The sequence below is a fragment of the Oncorhynchus kisutch genome, linkage group LG20, assembly GCF_002021735.2.
Source record: "Oncorhynchus kisutch isolate 150728-3 linkage group LG20, Okis_V2, whole genome shotgun sequence".
Lineage (NCBI taxonomy): Eukaryota > Metazoa > Chordata > Actinopteri > Salmoniformes > Salmonidae > Oncorhynchus > Oncorhynchus kisutch.
In genome coordinates this window covers 44,182,275-44,203,188 of record NC_034193.2, presented here as the reverse complement: position 1 = coordinate 44,203,188, position 20,914 = coordinate 44,182,275, and the positions used below count along the sequence as shown (strand labels likewise).

At 43.2% G+C, this 20,914-nt stretch overlaps 1 protein-coding gene across 4 annotated transcripts in view; it reads left to right on the top strand.

Annotated features, from left to right (window-relative positions):
- Positions 1–20,914, top strand: part of LOC109865216 (zinc finger protein Gfi-1b) — a 71,223-nt gene that overhangs the window by 21,310 nt on the left and 28,999 nt on the right. The window contains exons 7-9 of one of the 4 annotated variants that reach the window (XR_004204462.1): positions 8,770–9,396; positions 10,264–10,308; positions 12,394–12,959. The exons of the other annotated variants lie outside the window; for them this stretch is intronic. The gene's annotated coding sequence lies outside the window, so the exon portion shown is untranslated. Of the gene's footprint in view, positions 1–8,769; positions 9,397–10,263; positions 10,309–12,393; positions 12,960–20,914 lie in introns of those variants that run through there. 4 annotated transcript variants of the gene reach the window in all.

Here is a 20,914-nt window from a genome sequence, read left to right as displayed (position 1 = left end):
CTATTTCTTGGAAAATGTTTTCTTACAGGTTTATGTAGAGTGTAGGCATCTTGCTCTGATAACCATTCATTCACTTTAGCATCGCTTAACAGACTACCTGTTTCTTCGACTATAGCTCTCTGTAAACGCTCTTTACCCCCATAAGACCCGGGGTTAGAGGGATTATAATATATGTTTTTCAACAGCTGCTCAGCCATCCTTCTTGCCTCTCTGAGGTACAATAACTGTAATGAGCCACTTTCATATAACGACAACATTTCAGTTTGTGAATTTTTATTTTAAGAATGCAACAATTATTACGTATACAGACAATTCAGGATTTGTTGCAAGATACAAGTCCCCGTTTTCTCAACAATCACAGCATGCAACACCCTGTATATATTGTTTAGATTTACAGGTTTGTTTCGCTGAATTTTTAAAACACACACGTCTGATATATAAGTATATAAACAACAAATATGATACACATTCACATTAAAGGGTGGTTCAAACAAATAATGTAAAATCTTAGCCAAAGTTATTTCTAGTTCTTCAGAATCCTCAACAAGCCTTGATACCATATGTGACCATTGTAAACTCTCGCCCGTATGTCGGACATGTTTCATGATTTGCTCCATTTTTAACACACGCTCTACAATAACCCCTGTATTGTGGGTTGTGTAGAACTTTACATTGTTCACTTTATTTTCAATAATCTGATGCATAACATTTGTAAGGTCTCTCAAAAGAAAAAATGTATTTATTCGCTCAAACATCGTAGACACATAGTTACCCATAGCTCTAAATAAACAAAATGTCACTCGGTCTCTTGGGATTTATTGAGCCAGAAAAGCATCACATCAGCCACCACAGCTTCCCTGTATTTGTTGTCGTCCACCAGGGTGTGTCGGATTTCTTTGAGTTTCTCATGGATGAAGATGGCCTCCTTCAGTTCATGTAGGAAGGCTTCGGTTACCCCGTAAACTCTAGGGATAGACGGCGCAATACCCATAGACTCCAGGGCGATGACCAGCGCTGGTATAAAACGGCAGGACCACAGTCTTTTCACCAGCTCCTCAAAATGATTGAAAAAGTAGTATCTAGGAGGGTCGTAGAGGCAAGGATGACGACGCTGGCTGGGATGATTGATCTCACAGCCGATGCATTTTTCTCGTATATATTCGCCAATCACCACGTTTAAAAGTGTAGCTACAGAGGCCTTGATTGTATCCACAAAAATAGTACTGGCCACCCCATCAAACACATCCTCAGGCTGGGTAAATGTCGGGGGTGTCACGGGTCTTGCCAGGGGTGCGTAGAGTGTAGGGCTTCGTGGCATAGAGTCTTTAGTGTCGGGCCCCCATGACGTAGTGGCTTCCTCGTAGATGGTCTGGAGATCCATGGTGTATGCTGAAATGAAGAACTGGCTGCTTTTTTTCTTTTTATTGTAGAACAAGGCCCTTGGGTATCTGGGGGGGCGGGGTTAAAGCATCCGCTTACTTAGTTTTCTTCTGACGCTGTATCTTCTTGAGGCTCTTTTGCATCGTAATCTTTACGATTCGTATATATTATGCACTTCTTTAAATGAACAAGGCTCTGACGCTGTTGGCTCTGTACAAAGAGAGCATCCAACGGTTGCAACATTTTCAATTCCAGTACATCCCAACTCTTAAAAGGAATAAGCAGACGCAGTCGGGTATCCCCAGTCAGGCCACCAACCCTAAGGTTGTGGTTTCGGATTGCCTCGGTGCCGATATAGAACTCCACGCTGCCGCACGGTCGGCCATTCTTTCTTTGTATTTTCACCCTGTGAAATATTTGTCCTGAGGAGTCAGGGGTACCTTCCCAACGGGTCTCGTGGCCCGTGAACACACTATACCCCTTGGTGATAAGGCTCAGTTCAGGACATACAACCTTGCGAAAAACCGACCAGTCTTCAACACCATATTCCAAGCCTACAGTCTGGTCTGTATATTCTTCTCCTTCATCTACCGTATAGAGGGTCACTCTACAGGCCAGGTAATCAAACCGATACCCCCACTGCTGGCCATTAGACATCAACACTTGATCTGTCAGAGCATTTGCTGGCGGTATTTGGGTTCTATACACATTTAAAAAACGTTTTTTTGGCGCATCATATATTGCTGGTTGATACTTTGCCCTTGCTCTATGGGCAACCCGAAGGCCTGTTTCAGTTGTTACCGTCATCACTGCTTTGGTACCGATCCCAAATTCCATGGTTATTCTTAAGATCTTGTGCACTCTTAAACAGGTATTGTTCAGGCGCTTTATAAGGGGCCTTAACCAACCCAAACCGTGAGAAACAGTAACAGGTTGACCTGACACATGGTCACTTACTCAACCCTGGGCATGCACCCTTCTACATGACATAGGGTCATAAATCATTACATAGGGTCATAAATCAGGCTTGGGTCATCAATCATTAACGGCCTGTCAAATGGACCCTTACTCACCCCATAGCCCCCACCTAACCAGGCTTGCCTATCAGGCTTGGGTCATCAATCATTAACGACCTGTCAAATGGACCCTTACTCACCCCATAGCCCCCACCTAACCAGGCTTGCCTGACCAGAAGACATGCACACGTCATCACTACATAGGGTTCACATAGCGTTCACATAGGTTCACATAGGGTCATCAATCAAAATTTTGACACGTGACATCTACTTTAATCTCTCTGTTGGCTTTGGGGATGACCAGTGAGATATGCCTGCTGGAGCACGTGCTATGGGTGGATGTTACTATGGTGACCAGTGAGCTGAGATAAGGCGGAGCTTTACCTGGCAAAGACTTACAGATGACCTGGAGCCAGTGGGTTTGGCGATGAATATGTAGCAAAGGCCAGCTGACAAGAGCATACAGGCCACAGTGGTGGGTGGTATATGGGGCTTTGGTGACAAAACGGATGGCACTGTGATAGACTGCATCCAATTTGTTGAGTAGAGTGTTGGAGGCTATTTTGTAAATTACATCGCCGAAGTCGAGGATCGGTAGGATAGTCAGTTTTACGAGGGTCTGTTTGGCAGCGTGATTGAAGGAGCCTTTATTGCGAAATAGGAAGCTGACTCTAGATTTAATTTTGGATTGGAGATGCTTAACATGAGTCTGGAAGGACAGTTTACAGTCTAGCCAGACACCTAGATATTTGTAGTTGTCTACAGTCAGAACCGTCCAGAGTGGTGATGCTAGTCGGGCGGGTGGGTGCAAGCAGCGATCGGTTAAAGAGCATGCATTTCATTTTACTAGCATTTAAGAGCAGTTGGAGGCCACGGAAGGACTATTGTATGGCATTGAAGCTTGTTTGGAGGTTTGTTAACAGTGTCCAAAGAAGGGCCAGAAGTATACAGAATGGTGTCGTCTGTGTAGAGGTGGATCAAGGAATCACGAGCGACATCATTGATATATACAGAGAAAAGAGTCGGCTCAAGAATTGAGCCCTGTGTCACCCCCATAGAGACTTCCAGAGGTCCAGACAACAGGCCCTCCAATTTGACACACTGAACTCGATCTGAGAAGTAGTTGGTGAACCAGGTGAGGCAGTCATTTGAGAAGCCAAGGCTGTTGAGTCTGCCGATAAGAACATGGTGATTGACAGAGTCGAAAGCCTTGGCCAGGTCGATGAAGACTGCTGCACAGTACTGTCTTTTATCGATGGCAGTTATGATATCGTTTAGTACCTTGAGCGTGGCTGAGGTGCACCCGTGACCAGCTCGGAAACCGGATTGCACAGTGGAGAAGGTATGGTGGCTGATTTGTACGGGTCCAGGTTTTGGAACTCTTTCAGAACATCTGCTATCTAGATTTGGGTGAAGGAGAAGCTGGGGAGGCTTGGGCAAGTATCTGCGGGGTTGCGGAGCTGTTTGCCGGGGTTGGGGTAGCCAGGAGGAAAGCATGGCCAGCCATAGAAAAATGCGGTGACAGTGTTTCCTAGACTCAGTGCAGTGGGCAGCTGGGAGGAGGTGCTCTTATTCTCCATGGACTTTACAGTGTCCCAAAACTTTTTGGAGTTAGTTAAATTTCTGTTTGCTTTCCTAACTGACTGTGTGTATTGGTTCCTGAATTCCCTGAAAAGTTGCATATCGCGGAGACTATTCGATGCTAGTGCAGTACGCCACATGATGTTTTTGTGCTGGTTGAGGGCAGTCAGGTCTGGAGTGAACCAAGGGCTATATCTGTTCTTAGTTCTACATTTTTTAGAAAGTGTCATGCTTATATAAGATGGTGAGGAAATTCCTTTTAAAGAACAACCAGGCATCCTCTACTGACGGGATGAGGTCAATATCCTTCCAGGATACCAAGGCCAAGTCGATTAGAGAGGCCTGCACGCATACGTGTTTTAGTGATGAGGGGTGGTCGTTTGACCACGGACCCATAACGGATGCAGTCAAAGAGGCAGTGATCGCTGAGATCCTGATTTTAAAAAAGCAGAGGTATATTTGGAGGGCAAGTTGGTCAGGATAATATCTACGAGGGTGCCCATTTTTTCAGATTTAGGGTTGCACCTGGTGGGTTCGTTGATAATTTGTGTAAGATTGAGGGCATCTACCTTAGATTGTAGGATGGCTGGGGTGTTAAAGCATATTCCAGTTTAGGTCACCTAACAGAATGAGTTCTGAAGCTAGATGGGCGCAATCAAATCACATATGGTGTCCAGTGCACAGCTGGGAGCTGAGGGGGGTCTATAACAGGCGGCAACAATGAGAGACTTATGTAATGTGTCATTTGCAATATAATATTTTTCTAAACACTTCTACATTATGTGGATGCTACCATGATTGCGGATCATTCTGAATGAATGGTGAATAATGATGAGTGAGAAGATTACAGAGAAGATTACATACCCCCCAAAAATGCTAACCTCTGTCTGTTATTGTAATGGTGAGAGGTTAGCATGTCTTGGGGGTATGATATTTGTGCATCCACTGTTTGACATCTTCCTAGCAAATTATGTTGAGGGTCTCCCCAAATCCTACATGATCACTGACGACAAAGGGATGAAGTTCGCCAACACTGGAAAGATCTATGAGGATGTGGTGAATCACACCGGCAAAAAGTGTGGACTGCGTATCAGAATGGTGGTACCACGAAAGCACATTGTTTCTACTCAAGGTTCCTCTGTGTTCAGGGGTATCGAAAGTGCGGTATGGTCCAGGTGTGGGTATAATAGACACAGTTCCTGTTTCATGCAGTTGTCAAGAGTTTGAGTTTGAAACGCAGCCTTCCTCTCCTCTTTAAAGGCAGGCAATTCGGTTGGTCCCCGTGTCAGAAGTACAGAGCGATTGGTACAGCCAGTACTGCTTAGTTCCCAAGAGCGATGTAACATTGAGCCTCATCATGGACTTGCTTGTTTTAAACAAGCACCTCAAGGTTTGTAAGATCAAAATGCTCACACTTCTCGGGCTATTGCAGTCGGTGCTTCCCAGCGATTGGTTCATGCCCATAGATGTGAAGGAATGCTTATTTTAATGTATCTATATTTCCTCCCCACAGAAAGCTTAGAAAGTTTCATTTGAGGGTGTGGCCTACAGGTTTCTTCGCCTGCCTTTAGGGCTCTCCCTATCGCCCCTCACCTTTTCTATGGTGGTGGAGGCGGCTTTGGCACCGGTGTGGTGCCAGGGGATCAGAGTATTGGCCTATCTGGAAGATTGGTTGGTCGTACTGGAGTCGAGGGAACAGGTGGAGCTCCACACTGCCATGCTGGTTTCCCATATTCATTCTCTAGGGTTCATAGTGAATCACAAGAAAAGTTGTTTGACAGTTTCTGGGTCTCGTTCTGGATTCGGTTCGGAACCCATTGTTTTTTTCCCAAAAGAGGGTTGCATTCCGTCTCTGTCTGGCACGGTATCAGCTGGGGAACCCTGTGCCTTTTCGCTTAAGCCTGCGGTTATTGGGTCTGATGATCTCTGATAGTGGTTCCTCTGGGACTTATGTTGATGCGTCTATTTCAGCGCTGGGTGATTGCTACGCGTCTGGATGCATCTCGCCATTGCCATCGGTTGCTCAAAGTATCCGTGTCGTGCCTAAGGGCGTTGACTCTTTGGAAGGACCCGTGACTAGTGTAGCAGAGGGTTCTCATGGGCCGGGTAGTGTTCATGGGCCAGGTGATCACGACAGACACATCCTTACTGGGATGGGGAGCACTGTGTGTTGGCTACTCGGAACAGAGGGATTTGGTCAATAGCTCAAAGGGCGCTGCATATCAATTACCCAGAGCTACTGACTGTTTGCTAGTGCATTTCCTTCTGATGTTTGAGGGCCAGCATGTGTTGGTTCGGTCTGACAACAGGACAGCGGTGGCGTACATCAACAGGCAGGGGGGGGGGGGATCTACTTTCCAGGGGGGTCCTCTCTACATAGTAGAGACTGTATCCTTCGGTTTTTGCCCAGATATGGGTCCGGTTCGGCAGGACCGTCGTAGAACTTTACACATCGTGAGAAAATGCACATTGTTGTCGTCTTCACAATGAGGGATCAGGGCTCTCCGGTGGGAGCTGATGCTTTGGAGTATCAGTGGTGGCTCCCAGTTGGCCCAGACAACCATGGTTCCCAGAGATCATCCGCCTGTTGGGAGGAGACCCGTGGAAGGTTCCATGACGTCTGAGCTATTGTCCCAGGTGCAAGGAAGAGTTTGACATCCACAGCCACAGATATGGGATCTGTGGGTTTGGCCCCTGAAAGGTTGAATTTCCCCAGCCAGGGATTTATCCTTGAACGTAATCGACTATACAGTTGGCATATGCACCCTCTACGAGAGGGTTTAAACATGTAAGTGGCAGGCGTTTGAAGGTTTTCTGTGGGTTTGAGCCTCGGGCTGCTGTGGTTCATCCACTCTGGTTGATGCTATGCAGCACACGTGCACTTTATCAAGTCACAACAGGTGTTCTGTTGTTTTGGACTTGCAGTTCCTTGTACGAGTTCTGACATTTGCATGGTAAGTATTCTTGGAACCGTGGGATCTATGGACTTGGGCTGCAGTGGCAGCGTGTCAGTGCACATAGCCAAGTTGCAGCCGGTTCTGGTTCCCTGACTCTGACAGTTCAGGTTTCTCGGGTATGTATTAGGGGGAAAGGTGGCTTTTGAAACCCCTTTTTTGGAGGTTGGGGCCTCCTAGTTTGGTACCCTCTGAGCCGGCTTGGGGTGTGATTGTATGTCCCCATATTATGTTATACAGAGTGACAGACTGAAAGGGAACGTACAGTTATGAATATAACTACTGTTCCATGAAGGAGGGAACGAGGTATAAATTATTTTGGCTCTCTCCGTCGGGGGGTTTGGGCTCGCTGAAGAGCGGTACTGAATTGAGGAAATGAATACGAGCCCCGGTATTTTAGCAAGGAAGGCGGGCTTATGAGGGCGGGTTCGGCATCCATTGGCCAAGTTGGGCGTGATTTCTTCAGGTGAATCTGATTGGTCAAAATGATATACCCTAATATACCATAAATGAGGTATGGTATACCTAATTTACAGGTGGTTGGTGGCACCTTAATTAGGGAGAACGGGCTCGTGGTAATGATGGGAGCGGAATCAGTGGAATGGTATCAAATACATGAAACACATGGTTTCCAGTTATTTCATGCCATTCCATTTGCACCCTTCCTGCCATTATTACGAGCCGTTCCCCCTCTGCAGCCTCCACGGACCTCATTCCCTCCTTCAGGGAACAGTAGTTCTATTCATAACTGTTCATGTTAAAGCAGGGTTGGGGTAAATTCCATTTTAATTCGGGCATCGAAATGGTTTTGACCCCAACCTTGGTTCAAAGTAGATACAGTTAATGAAATGTATGATATTGTGTATTATCACCAGGACTGTTTATTAAGGTTTTGATGCCAGTTATAAACTATATACAGGAAAACACACCACAAGCAGACTCTATACATGACTAGATGGCCTATACCAAGGTTATTGAACTCTTACCCTACAAGGTCTGAAGCATGCTGGTTTTCTGTTCTACCTAATAATTAATCCCTCACACCTGGTGTCTCAGGTCTAAATCAGTCGCTGATTGGAGGGGAACAAAGAAGAAATAGTGTGGAACTGGTTTTGAAGTCCAGAGTTGAGTTTGAGGGGTCTATGCTTTATGACCTATATTAGTTTGTTTTGGTGTATTTGTAAAAAAGGATTCATTTAACTTCATATGAAACTGTGATTTGAAATGAATGTGACAACCCAATAAATATATGGCCTATATGCTTTGTCCTCATGTGTTTCAGTCGCGTACGTTTGGCTGTGTAAGGTGTGTGGGAAAGTGTTCAAGCGCTCCTCCACCCTGTCCACTCACCTGCTAATCCACTCTGACATGCGGCCCTACCCCTGTCAATACTGTGGCAAAAGATTGCCAGAAATCTGATACGAAAAAAAAAACACCTTCATTCAAACAGGTGAGTCAATATGTATTCTATGGACATAGGGATATAGACTTTATCACGGTCACGCTAGAAAATGATTAACTATTTAAAATAAAAGAACAAAAAAACAATGGGAGTGGTAGGGGCATGTGATGCCTGTTAAAAATGAAGTGGCTACGTGCCGGAGTATGTGGGAATACATATTTAAAAAAAAATTAAACAGCCACTCCCATTGATTTGGATGAAGTAAAGTAAGTTAAGTTAGCTGAAGGTTGTAGTGGCTGTTTGAAGAAACTTAAACATGTGTTAGTTTTTCCTGGCTCATAGACGACTTTCAGGGTGAGGAACAATCTAACATTACATTATAAAATAATAAACTTCCCCTTTAATACAGTATGTCCCCTCTGCCCTCCTATCCCAGGTGAGAAGCCCCATGTGTGCCTGGTGTGTGGCAAAGAGCTCCAACCACATCACCCACAGCCGTCAGCACAGTGGCAACCAGCCCTACCACTGCCGCCTCTACGGCTTCCAACGCAAACCGGACCTGAGACAGCGCATATACCTTCAGGCTTAGACCCTGATACCAGCTGATCTGAGACCAGTTTTAATAAACAAGAGAACAACTCCACATAGATAGCAACTCAGAGACTCTTACATGGTCAGAGATGACCCCAGCAAATGTTTTAATTCTTAGTCTGATCATCGTTTTATTATTTTAGGTGATCAAACTCCCTTGATTGTCTGTGATTTACTTGTCAGGGGTAGTTCAAGGAATGGTACTTTGAGATAAAATACGTTTTAGTGTTTGACATCTAAATATACAGCTCTTGTGACGCTCACGTCGGTTCTCGAACTGAATCTTGCTCTTCAGTTCTCCGGCACATAAACTTTTACCTAGATTGGGCTGAGAACCCCCCACCGACCCTCCCTCCCTCCCTCTAAGATCTACCCTATAAAAGCAGAGCCATCTCTCCACTCTGCACTAGAACACCTGATTACTACAACCTTCAAACCCTCCACTGCACCAAGGAAGAACACCCAGACACAGGTAAATACATTATTTAAAATACATGCCTTAGGTTTAGGTTTTAAAATCACTATTGGCCTCATGGTAATCTCATCCCCATTAATTACTACAGGGAGAGCCGGCTGTTGACGAGAAAAGCTTCATAGGCTGCGTTTACACAAGCAGCTCAATTCTGGTATTTGTTTCCACTAATTGGTATTTTGACCAACCACATCAGATCTTTTTCAGAACTGATCTGATTGGTCAAGAGAACAATTAGTGAAAAAAAGATCACAATTGGGCTGCTTGTCTAAACACAGGCATGGTGGCATGACCTAAGCAGGGCCAACTGAGGGAACTTATAGATATGGTGTATGTCTAATGAACATCGAATCAAATGGCCACCCAGACTATTTGCATTGCTCACCCACCCCCCCACCATTGACTCTGTACCGGTACCCCCTGTATATCGTCTCGCTATTGTTATTTTACAGATATTTTACTGCTTTAATTGCTTGTTCCTTTTATTTCTTGTTCGTATTTTTTAAACCGCATTTTTGGTTAGGGGCTTGTAAAGTAAGCATTTCACTGTAAGGTCCACACCTGTTGTATTCGGCACATGTGACTAATAAAATTTGATTTAATATGTATGGGGTACAGTGCAGAGATGGATCAGTCCCAAATTAAATCCATTTTAGTTGTCGTTTAACACACAAAGTTAAAGGGGTGTGAATACTTGTTATAGGTACTGTCTGTAGTGTAGCATCCTGATGGTGGTGCTGTGTATAGTAGTTTACCATTTATTCAAATTCAAGAATTTAAATCAATCAGCAATTTACATTTGGAGATTTACTTTCTCTCCGTACCTGTCATCCTCTTTCACGCCTCTCTTCCCCCTCTCTCTGGCAGCAATGGGAGCTAGTGGTTCAATCAACGTCAACAGCGATGCGCAAGGTATGTAACCCAGTCCAACTGGAGCAGGGACTCTGTATATGAATACATTTCTTGCCATTTAACCTGTGGCTCATCCCACATGGGATTCCAAGTTGATTATTCCCCCCCTCCCCCCCATATAGCATACTAACATGTCGTAAGCAATGGCAAAATATGTAGAATTGCAGGAAATCAGCTTTAACGGTCAAACTCCTTTCTCAATTTTCAAACAGAAATGGGGTGTGCCTTTGGTTCATTGTGTCACTCTGGTCATGCGTGCTGTGAACGACGTAGCTAGCTCATTAGCTAAGCCAGCCACTTGTAACTAGCCAGTATCTGCTGACGTCATTTCATGGGATTTGTTTTTGGACGGAAGCTGTAGAGATGGCACTTCTGTAGCCAAATATCATGTGCATTTATTTTTAAAGCATTAAATAACCTGGTATGATGGTGCATAGATCAGTTAGTTTAAAGTGGTTATTTTTGCATTTTTGACCAGTGTTTTTAGATTTCTATGAAATATTACCTATAATGAATTACAATAGGAGAGAAATAGTTTACCTTCCAAAAATATTTAATTAAACATGTTGGAATGGTGTGGGCGTATACTGGTCATTAAATATTTGTGCGAGTAGACTGCTGATTGGCCAGCTCATCTGCTTCCGGAGGACGACATCCTCGGACGAAATAGCAAGCATTTATGAAACAGGTCTGTTTGAGATACAAGTGTGAGGTTTAAGTGTTTTTTTCTCCAATTTATGCTTTTGCCACGAATATGAACTTAAGTGAGATTTTCACTGGACAGTTACTTTAAAACTGCATAATTTTCTCTCAGCCTCATGGAAAAATTTGTAGAGTAGCAAGAAATTAGCTTGAAATCTGCTACATTTCTCATCATGGCAATCTGTGAAGAATAGCAGGACAAGAGCTATAAAACCTAATCTCTGCCACATGGCAAATCGTAGAAATGCAGGAAATTAGCTTTAAAACTGCTTAATTCGCTCAGACTCATGACAATGTGTAGAAAAGCATAAAACCGCACATTTCTCTTCCCCATGGCAAAATGTGTTGAAATGCAGGAAGTTCAAAAATGTCCCTTCCACTTATACTGCATTTTCATAGTACCCATCCATACACCCCTCAAGAGAGGCATAATAAGTCATGTCAAACTGTAGAATTGCAGAAAACTTGTTTTAAAATGGCTTGTAAGACTATGCTAGTGAGTTTATAGTGTACTTTTGACTAAAGGCAGTAGCGGGTGGATTGTTTGTTAACTGCCAATTGGGCTCCGGTTAGTGACCAGTATCCATTACGCCGATTCTGTTGCAAAACGTTTATTAAAACAGAAGCAAAGGGAACGAAACCGGGAGGGACCTACCTGAATTTGTCCAATAGAAACTCTCATTTTGCCCCGTTTTGGTTCTTAAACGGTTTCCATAATTAATACACCACCGGACAAGGACTCCAGAGAACATTTAACCATTTATTGTAGCACAAAAAGTGTCCCAGCACAGAGGGCAATCACATGAATAAAGACTACTTGAAAGAGTATGATTGAGTATGGTTTCTGTGAAAAGACAAAGAAAGAGGCATAAGAGTTTACATCAACAGAACAACAATGCTAATGAAGGAGTCCAAACATACACATCAAAAGTTGGTAAGTTGAACTAGGGGTTAAACAATGAATATAGCGCAGATAACACTCATGTTTACCCTGAACGCATACTAGTGAAGTCAGGCGAAGGCTGCCAAACCAAGAAATGTTTAGTGTGCTTGGCAGGCATAGTTATAGGGTCAGGTGACAGGTCACCTGATTTTCATTTCATGGTCACCTGAGAAGTCACCTGACTTGGAGGCCTTCTTGGTATGGAATATTGTCATTATCTGTCTGAACAATTCTAAACATTTACATTTTAGTATTTTCCAAAAGGTGAACAAGTGTGTGACTCTGTTGCTCTCAGCAGTCTTCCTAGCAACACCTAATATTGACAACCACATTTCTTTCAGCACTGTCCAGTATTGACTATCTCTCTCTATCTATCTCGCTCTTTGACTATCTCTCTCTATCTATCTCTCTCTTTCTGTTTCATTCTCTTGTTCTCTTAGGTTGTAATATAGCCAACGCAACAGGTGGCAAAGTGCGTCTCTACTACAAGTCAGAGAAGATGGCTCTCAGTGACCTCATCGAGGGGAGTCATCTCAAGAAGGGCGACTCCATCCTCATTCTGGAAGGCACCTTTAAGAAGAGCATTCTCCCACATAACCTCTACGTCACTGGCTTCCAAGTAGAAAGTGACAATTCACATAGTTGCCCTAAGGAATCCCCACTGAATGGGCTGAACAACCTCCTGGCAGAGTATGCACAGGGTCAGCCCAAGTCCTACATCCTCACTGTCGATAAGGAGGTCAAGTTCGCCAAGACCGGAGAGATCTGGGTGGATGAGGACGGGGTGGATCACAACCCCAAAAAGTAACGCCACCACGGAACCTCCTGTATCTTAACACCCTTTATTAATCACAGATTAAACTACATTACGTGTACAGATTTAAATTCAAGAGATTCAATCACAGATCCATGAAATGGGGTGTTTTTACTGCTAATGCTTTTTGTATGGTAGAAATCAGCAACTCTACTTTTTGACAAATAAATGTGTAACCAAACTGAGAAGTAAGTATGTGTTTTGTAAGATGTTATTATGACAAGAAACTGTGTGTGTGTGTGTGTGAATACATTACATGATTGGGGTTGACACCAGATATCCTACATACTTATTTTAAAAGTGGTCAAGAACACAAGATTGTAGTCATGTTATTTCAAGCACACACAGTGATGGTGCAAGACACTTGCAAGGAGCACAAATAATTAGCGGAGAAAAAATTTGCACATTTCCTCTACATTGGATTTGAAAGTCATGTGAACTAGAATGTTAGATATATGTAGTGTTTCCCAACTAAAGGTTTGATGAGTTGAATCCAGCATGTTAGTGCTAGGGCAAACACTCAAATGTGTATCCCTTTGGGTTCCTAAGACCAGGATTGAGAAACAGCAGATTAATGCATCAAAATGAATGAACACCACTCCAGACAACAACTTTCACACCACATGGCTCTGTCAACCCACCCTACAATTCTGGAAAGAAACCATACTGTCACGTTCTGACCTTTAGTTCTTTTGTTATGTCTTTGTTTTAGTATGGTCAGGGCGTGAATTGGGTGGGTTGTCTTATGTTCCTTTTTCTATGTTGTGTTTTGCGTTTGGCCTGGTATGGTTCTCAATCAGAGGCAGGTGTCGTTAGTTGTCTCTGATTGAGAATCTTACTTAGGTAGCCTTTTCCCACTTGTGTTTCGTGGGTGATTGTTTTCTGTTTTGTGTCTACACCAGACAGAACTGTTTCGTTTCGTTCATTCTCCTTTGTTATTTTGTTTAGTGTTCGCATGATAATAAATTATCAATATGGACACTTACCACGCTGCGCATTGGTCCTCCTCTTCCTCCACCAACAATGGCCGTTACACATATACAAACTGTCCACCCTTTTGGGTCTTCAGACCTACCACCCAAACATCATTGGTCCATTTTAAATCGCTTTAAATATCGCCAAGAAAACAGGATTACTCAACTGGAAAAAGAGATACCAGCTGTTTGTCAATGGCTCAAACTTCTCACTGACCACATCACAATGGAAAGAATTACAGCATCCACCAAAGACTAAATGAAATCCTTAATCGAAAACTGGACCCCTCAACTCCTCAAGTCCTTGCAGATATCGCTGAGCAGAACTCCCCCTTAATGTTTCCTCTATCACTCAAGTTGCTATTACTATTTATTTTTTAGCTAATATATTATTGTTTTATTATTTTATTTATTAACTTTTGTGTCTAATCAGGTTTAAAAAAACAAATAAGATTTATCCCCTGCAACAATCTTTTCACCATAGGTGACTTCCCCCAAATACAAATGTTCAATTTGTTATTAAATGGTGTCCTGTCTACATTTTCGCACCTGTCGTGTCAACCTGTCCCAACAAGGACCTGCTGAATGTGTGTCTTGTTTGCTTGTTTTTGTTGTTACTATTGGTGTTTGTTTATTCTTTGTGTCACATTAAATGGTTTTATGGGAACAAACAGGATGGGGGGGGTTGTTTATTTAAATTGTTTTGGTCTGGGGTATTAGGAGCGGCTTCACTTTTGTAAAAATGTATACTAAAAACTTCAATAAAATGAATGAACAATTAGGATATATTTTTCACAATGGTCTGAATCAAAGATCGCTAGGCAACCACTGAGTTTACTTTAATAACCATTGAGAGCTCTGGCAAGAACACCCGTTGAGTAGCCCCCCCCCCCCAGTGGTGTTCTCATATGAGTGGGCAATATCCAGTCCCATATTGTAGGCCGCTAATCCCCCTGAAAAAACTAACAGGAGAGGTTGTAGCCATGTAACCTATGCAGTTGCATAATATACCTAACTTTGTATTAAATGTATGACTCATCTCCGTCAAACTCTTGGCAACAAAAGGGGAGGGATGGTACATTTCAGCTCCTGCTCCGTGGTACATTTTCTATCATATCAATTCAGACAGAAAACGGCACATATTTGTTTAACTATTTTAAAACGTAAATGAGAATACATTATGTCTTGGTAGTAGGCTCTGCAGCTTCAGGGTAGCTAGCTCACTGCCAGAGCAAAGCTAAATCATTACCATCATAATACACTTAATTTTGTATTATTTAACTAGGCAAGTCAGTTAAGAACAAATTCTTATTTTTACAATGACGGCCTACCCCGGCCAAACCCTCCCCTAACCTGGACCCGCTGGGCCAATTGTGCACTGCCCTATGGGACTCCCGATCATGGCCGGTTGTGATACAGCCCAGGACCCAGGGTCTGTCGTGAGGCCTCTAGCACTGAGATGCAGTGCCTTAGACCACTGCACCACTAGGGAGCACTACAGGCAGTGAGTGCTATATAGTTATGGCAATTCCCCTGACTGAAACAAAAGCAGAGCCAAACATGTGGCTGCCCACTGGGCAAAAACTGTTTGAATCAATGTGGTTTCCATGTCATTTCAACCAAAACGTGATAACGTTGAATATGTTCAGAGACTCCGCTGATCGACGAGCTAATCACCTCGGTCACTGGCTTCATTAGAAAAGGCATCGGTGACTTGGCTCACAGTGAAGGTTCGCTGCTTCCCCAATCAAAAGCCCTGGATTAACAACAAGGTTGGTGCTAAGCTAAAGGAGAGGGCTACCGCACACTGTGCTATTGCAGGCAATCCTGAGGCTACGGCTGAGGACATGAACAAGTACAAGAAGTCCCGCTATGACCTCCACCGAGTCATCAACAAGGAGAAGTTGGAATCATATTACACATGTTCTGATGCCAGCCGCATTTGGCAGGGGCTACAATACAGTCCATTACGGTTTACAAAGGAAGACCCAGCCATGATCTGCCCAACAATGCCTCTCTACCAGACAAACTGACCCTCAACACAGGGGCCCCCCAGGGTTTGTAGGCCTTATCACCGGCAACGATGGTACAGCCTATAGGGAGGAGGTCAGAGACCTGGCAGTGTGGTGCCAGGACAACAACATCTCCCTCAGCATCAGTAAGACCAAGGAGCTGATCGTGGAATACAGGAAACGGAGGGCAGGGGGACTTCAAAGTCACTAAGGATTTATAATGGTCCACACACACAGTCGTGAAGAAGGCCCGACAGCGCCTCATCCCCCTCTGGAGTTTGAACAGGTTTGGCATGGGCCCTCAAACACTCAACAAAAGTTCTACAGCTGCACCACTGAGAGCATCTTGACTGGCTGCATCACTGCTTGGTATGCCAACAGCACCGCCCTAGATGGCATGGCGCTACAGAGGGTGCTGCGAACAGCCTAGTACATCACTGGGGATGAGCTCCCTGCCATCCAGGACGTCTATATCAGGAAAATTAGCCACCCAAACCATACTCTTCTCTCTACTTCCGCACAGCAAGCGGTACCGATGCATGAAGTCTGACACCAACAGGCTCCTGAATAGCTTCTATCCCCAAGCCATAAGACTGCTAAATAGCTAACAAGATGGCTACACGGACTATCTAAGTTGACCCTTGCATAACATTTTGGGACTGCCTCTATGAACACTCACAGGACTCTACACACACTCACGCACACTGACACTCCAACACACACACACACACACACACATTTATACTTACTCACATACAATCATCATACACGCTGCTGCTACTCTGTTTATCATATATCCTGATGAGTAACGCATATTACAGCAACAGCATGTCACCAAGAAACTGGCACATAGTTTGCGCATGGCAGCCATCAGAGAATGTGTGTGCAGAACCTGGCCAACTAAATAAACTGCCATATTAGGGTAGTGATTAAACTGATTGGTGCAATATCAGCTGATGCGAACACTCTGGTTACCTGTCTGAACTTGCTTCACATGATTGATTTTGATTATATCAATGAGAATGCCAGTCTATAATATATATTATAAACTGCGTGGTTCGAGCACTAAATGCTGATTGGCTGACAGCCATGGTATATGACACCGTACGCCACAGGTATGACAGAACATGTATTTTTATTGTTCTAATTACATTAGTAACCAGTTTATAACACCAATAAGTCACCTCTGTTTTGCTTAATGCCTAAGAACAGCCCTTAACCGTTGTATATTGGCCATAGCCACACACCCTTGGGCCTTATTGCTTAAATGAAAAGTTCAATACAAATCTACGGACACCATATACAGTGCCTTCATAAAGTATTCACACCCCTTGTGTGACTTTTTCCACCTTTTGTTGTGTTACAACCTGAATTTTAAAAAATATAACATTTTGATTTTGTCACTGGCCTACACACAATAACCCATAATGTCAAATGTGGATTTTTGGGGCGAGATTGAATTAATTTTTTAATGAAAAGCTGAAATGTCTTGAGTCAATAAGTATTCAAACCCTTTGGTATGGCAAGCCTAAAGAAGTTCAGGAGTAAAACATTTCATAAAAAGTTACAGAATATGTTGCATGGGCTCACTCTGTGTGCAATAAGAGTGTTTAACATTATTTTTTTATGATTTCGTCATCGAGCAGTACATTTCAAACACAGATTCAACCACAAAGATCACCTCGCAAAGAAGGGCACCTGTTGAAAGATGGGTAAAAAAACAGACATTGAATATCCCTTCGGATAGTGTTTCAATACACCCAGTCACTACAAACATACAGGCATCCTTCTTAACTCAGTTGCCAGAGAGGAAGGAAACCGCTCAGGGATTTCACCGTGAGGCCAATGGTGACTTTAAAGCACTTACAGAGTTTAATAGCTGTGATAGGAGGAAACTAAGGATGGATCGAACGACATTGTAGTTACTCCACAATACCAACCTAATTGACATAGCAAAAAGAAGGAAGGCTGTACAAAATAAAAATATACCAAAACATGCATTGTGTTTGCAACAAGGCACTAAAGTAATACTGCAAAAAAAGTGGAAATGTCTAGGAGCAACAATGGCTCAGCTGCGAAGTGGTAGGCCACACAAGCTCACAGAACAGGACTGCCGAGGGTTGAATCACATAAAAATTGTCTGTAACACTCACTACCGAGTTCCAAACTGCCTCTGGAAGCAATGTCAGCACAATAACTGTTCGTCGGGAGCTTCATGAAATGGGTTTCCATGACCGAGCAGCCGCACACAAGCCTAAGATCGCAATGCCAAGCGTTGGCTGGAGTGGTGTAAAGCTTGCCGCCATTGGACTCTGGAGCAGTTGAAACATGTCTTCTAGAGTGATGAATTACGCTTCACAATCTGGCAGTTCGACGGACGAAGCTAGCCTCGGTGGATGCCAGGAGAACTCTACCTGTCCCAATGCTAGTGCCAACTTTAAAGTTTGGTTTAGGAAGAATAATGGTTTGGGGCTGTTTTTCATGGTTCACCCCAGGCCCCTTAATACCAGTGAATGGACAGCATATAATTACATTTTAGATCAGTGATTATCAACTGGGATCGGAATTTAAAGGGTCGCAGGACTGTGCAAGAATAAAAAATAAAATGAAAAAATATGAAAGGTAACACCGCACCAAAACTTTTATTTTGAAAGGATAACGCTGCACTGCTTATTGTTGCTAACTTTACAGGTGCAATGCGTCTGCAGTGGTGAAATGCCTAGTGGTTAGAGCTTTGGGCCAGTAACCGCAAGGTCAAAATCTGTCGTTCTGCCCCTGAACAAGGCAGTTAACCCACTGTTCCTAGGCCTTCAATGTAAATAAGAATTTGTTCTTAACTGACTTGCCCTAGTTAAATAAAGGTTAAATAAATACAAAAAAGAAGCGGATCCGGGACAGAGCACTGAGTGCGACGTGGAACCACTGCTTCCTACACATGGAGGCGTTGGCAGCGTAAGACATGGTGCCTGAGCTCCACGCCACTCTCCAGGATGTGATCAAGTGTGTCAACTATATCAAAAAGAGTTCCACAAAAAGCAGGTGTTTCCAGTCCTTCTGTAGGGATATGGGGAGCGAGCACCAGCAGGTGCTTTATCATGTAGAGGTCCGCTGCCCTTCTAGGGGTAAAGTGTTGGGTTGCTTTTATGAGCTTCTAGCGGAGATTTCTGCGTTTCTTTCGGAAAACAAGTCACCTCTGGCCGAACATGTCGATTGTGAGGAATGGCTCGTGCAAGTTTCCTACCAGGCAGATATTTTTGATAATCTGAATTCTCTCAATGTGCCAATGCAAGGGAGGAGCACAAGCAATTTGAACAAAGTGGATGCCTTCAAGATGAAGCTTACCGTTTGGGCAAATCATGTTTCAAACGGGAGAATTTACATGTTTCCCAATGTTGATTTCAAGATTAAGAATCTGATCAACAAAGTGCACAGCGACACACTGAAAACAAAACGTTGAACAGCATATTGTCAAGCTGCAGAGAAAGTTCTGCGCCTACTTCCCAGAGGAGAACAGGATATAAGACGACTGGATAAGCAACCCAGTCTCTCATTAATGATGCACTCTATGTACAAACTAGCACAACGTTTTTATATAGGCCTACTAATAGCACAAACTCATGGCGCATTGAACTCCATCAATTTCACACCCCTTCTGAGTCTCTTAAACACTGAATACTGCTTTCGTCACTAGTTACCGCATTCACAAAGTGATAAACCCTGCCTATTTCAACAGTTTCTCTTCTTAAAATCTGATTTTAAAGCTTACCCGAACCCCAACCCCAACCCCAACCCTAACCACACTGCTAACCTTATGCCTAACCCTCGCTAGCTCCATTTCTGAGGCGCGTGTAGTGACTTAATTGAGCAAGGATGACTAAGGGGCCTTACAGATATGTTGTGTGTATGGGGTACAAGAGGTACATGTTGTGTGTATGGGGTACATGAGGTGCATGTTGTGTGTATGGGGTACATGAGGCGCATGTTGTGTGTATGGGGTACATGAGGCGCATGTAGTGTGTATGGGGTACATGAGGCGCATGTTGTGTGTATGGGGTACATCAGGTGCATGTTGTGTGTATGGGGTACATGAGGCGCATGTTGTGTGTATGGGGTACATGAGGCGCATGTTGTGTGTATGGGGTACATGAGGCGCATGTTGTGTGTATGGGGTACAGTACAGAGATGGGGTTGTTCTTAAAAAAAACGTATTGGACACAGAGTGAGTCAATGCAACTTATTTTTAGATGTTTTAAAGTAAATGTTTCCCCTGAACTAAGCTTGCCAAAACAAAGGGGTTGAACACTTATGTAACATTTGTCTAAGATGTTTCATTTTTAAATGTTTTCAGTTTATTTTATTTTTTATCACTTTGACATAATAAGGTATTTTGTGTAGATCAGTCAATCACTATTAAATCAGATCCTGTTTGTAACACTGAAAAAAATGGGAAATAGTCAGAGGGGTGTGAATAATTATTATAGGCACTGTAATGAAACTGCACCTCAAGAGACTGTTGAAGCCACCATTTCTCAGAGTCCCACAACTACTGACTTGTTCTCAACCTAGTTTTATTTTATTGTAAAACAAATGTGTTGTTAGTTTTAATAATTGAATAGTGCCTTATTTTAGTTATTGTTACAGTTGTTGAATTTACATGCATATCTCTTTTTATGTTGACGGAATACAAGATAGCTGGAAGGGAGGAGTTGTTACGTGTGATATAATGTGATACTGTTATATATAATTTATCCTAGGCACTACTTTATTGTTACTGTGGAACCTAGAGCATTGATATTAATTGACTACTGCGCCTGCTCATGAATGTTCTGTGCTTGAACTTGAGTTTGATCGATAAACTAAAGTTAACATTACCTCCGTTTCAAGTAGGATTATTACTGTTTGTGTAGTAGAAAGAACACAACACCTAATGCCAATATATAGAAAAAACAGTAGCAGAGAACAATATGGCGAACTTAGCAAAGTAGGCATTTGTGATAAGTACTTTGGGTCTGCCAACTTCATGAACCTTCACCATTCTCAAATAAATTATGATTGACACCAACCCGTGTCTCTTTTAAAAACATTAAATTGGCAGATGGAACCAAGACATCACAGAAGACATGCAATGCCACTTAGTGCAATGGTGACTAATAATGATAAA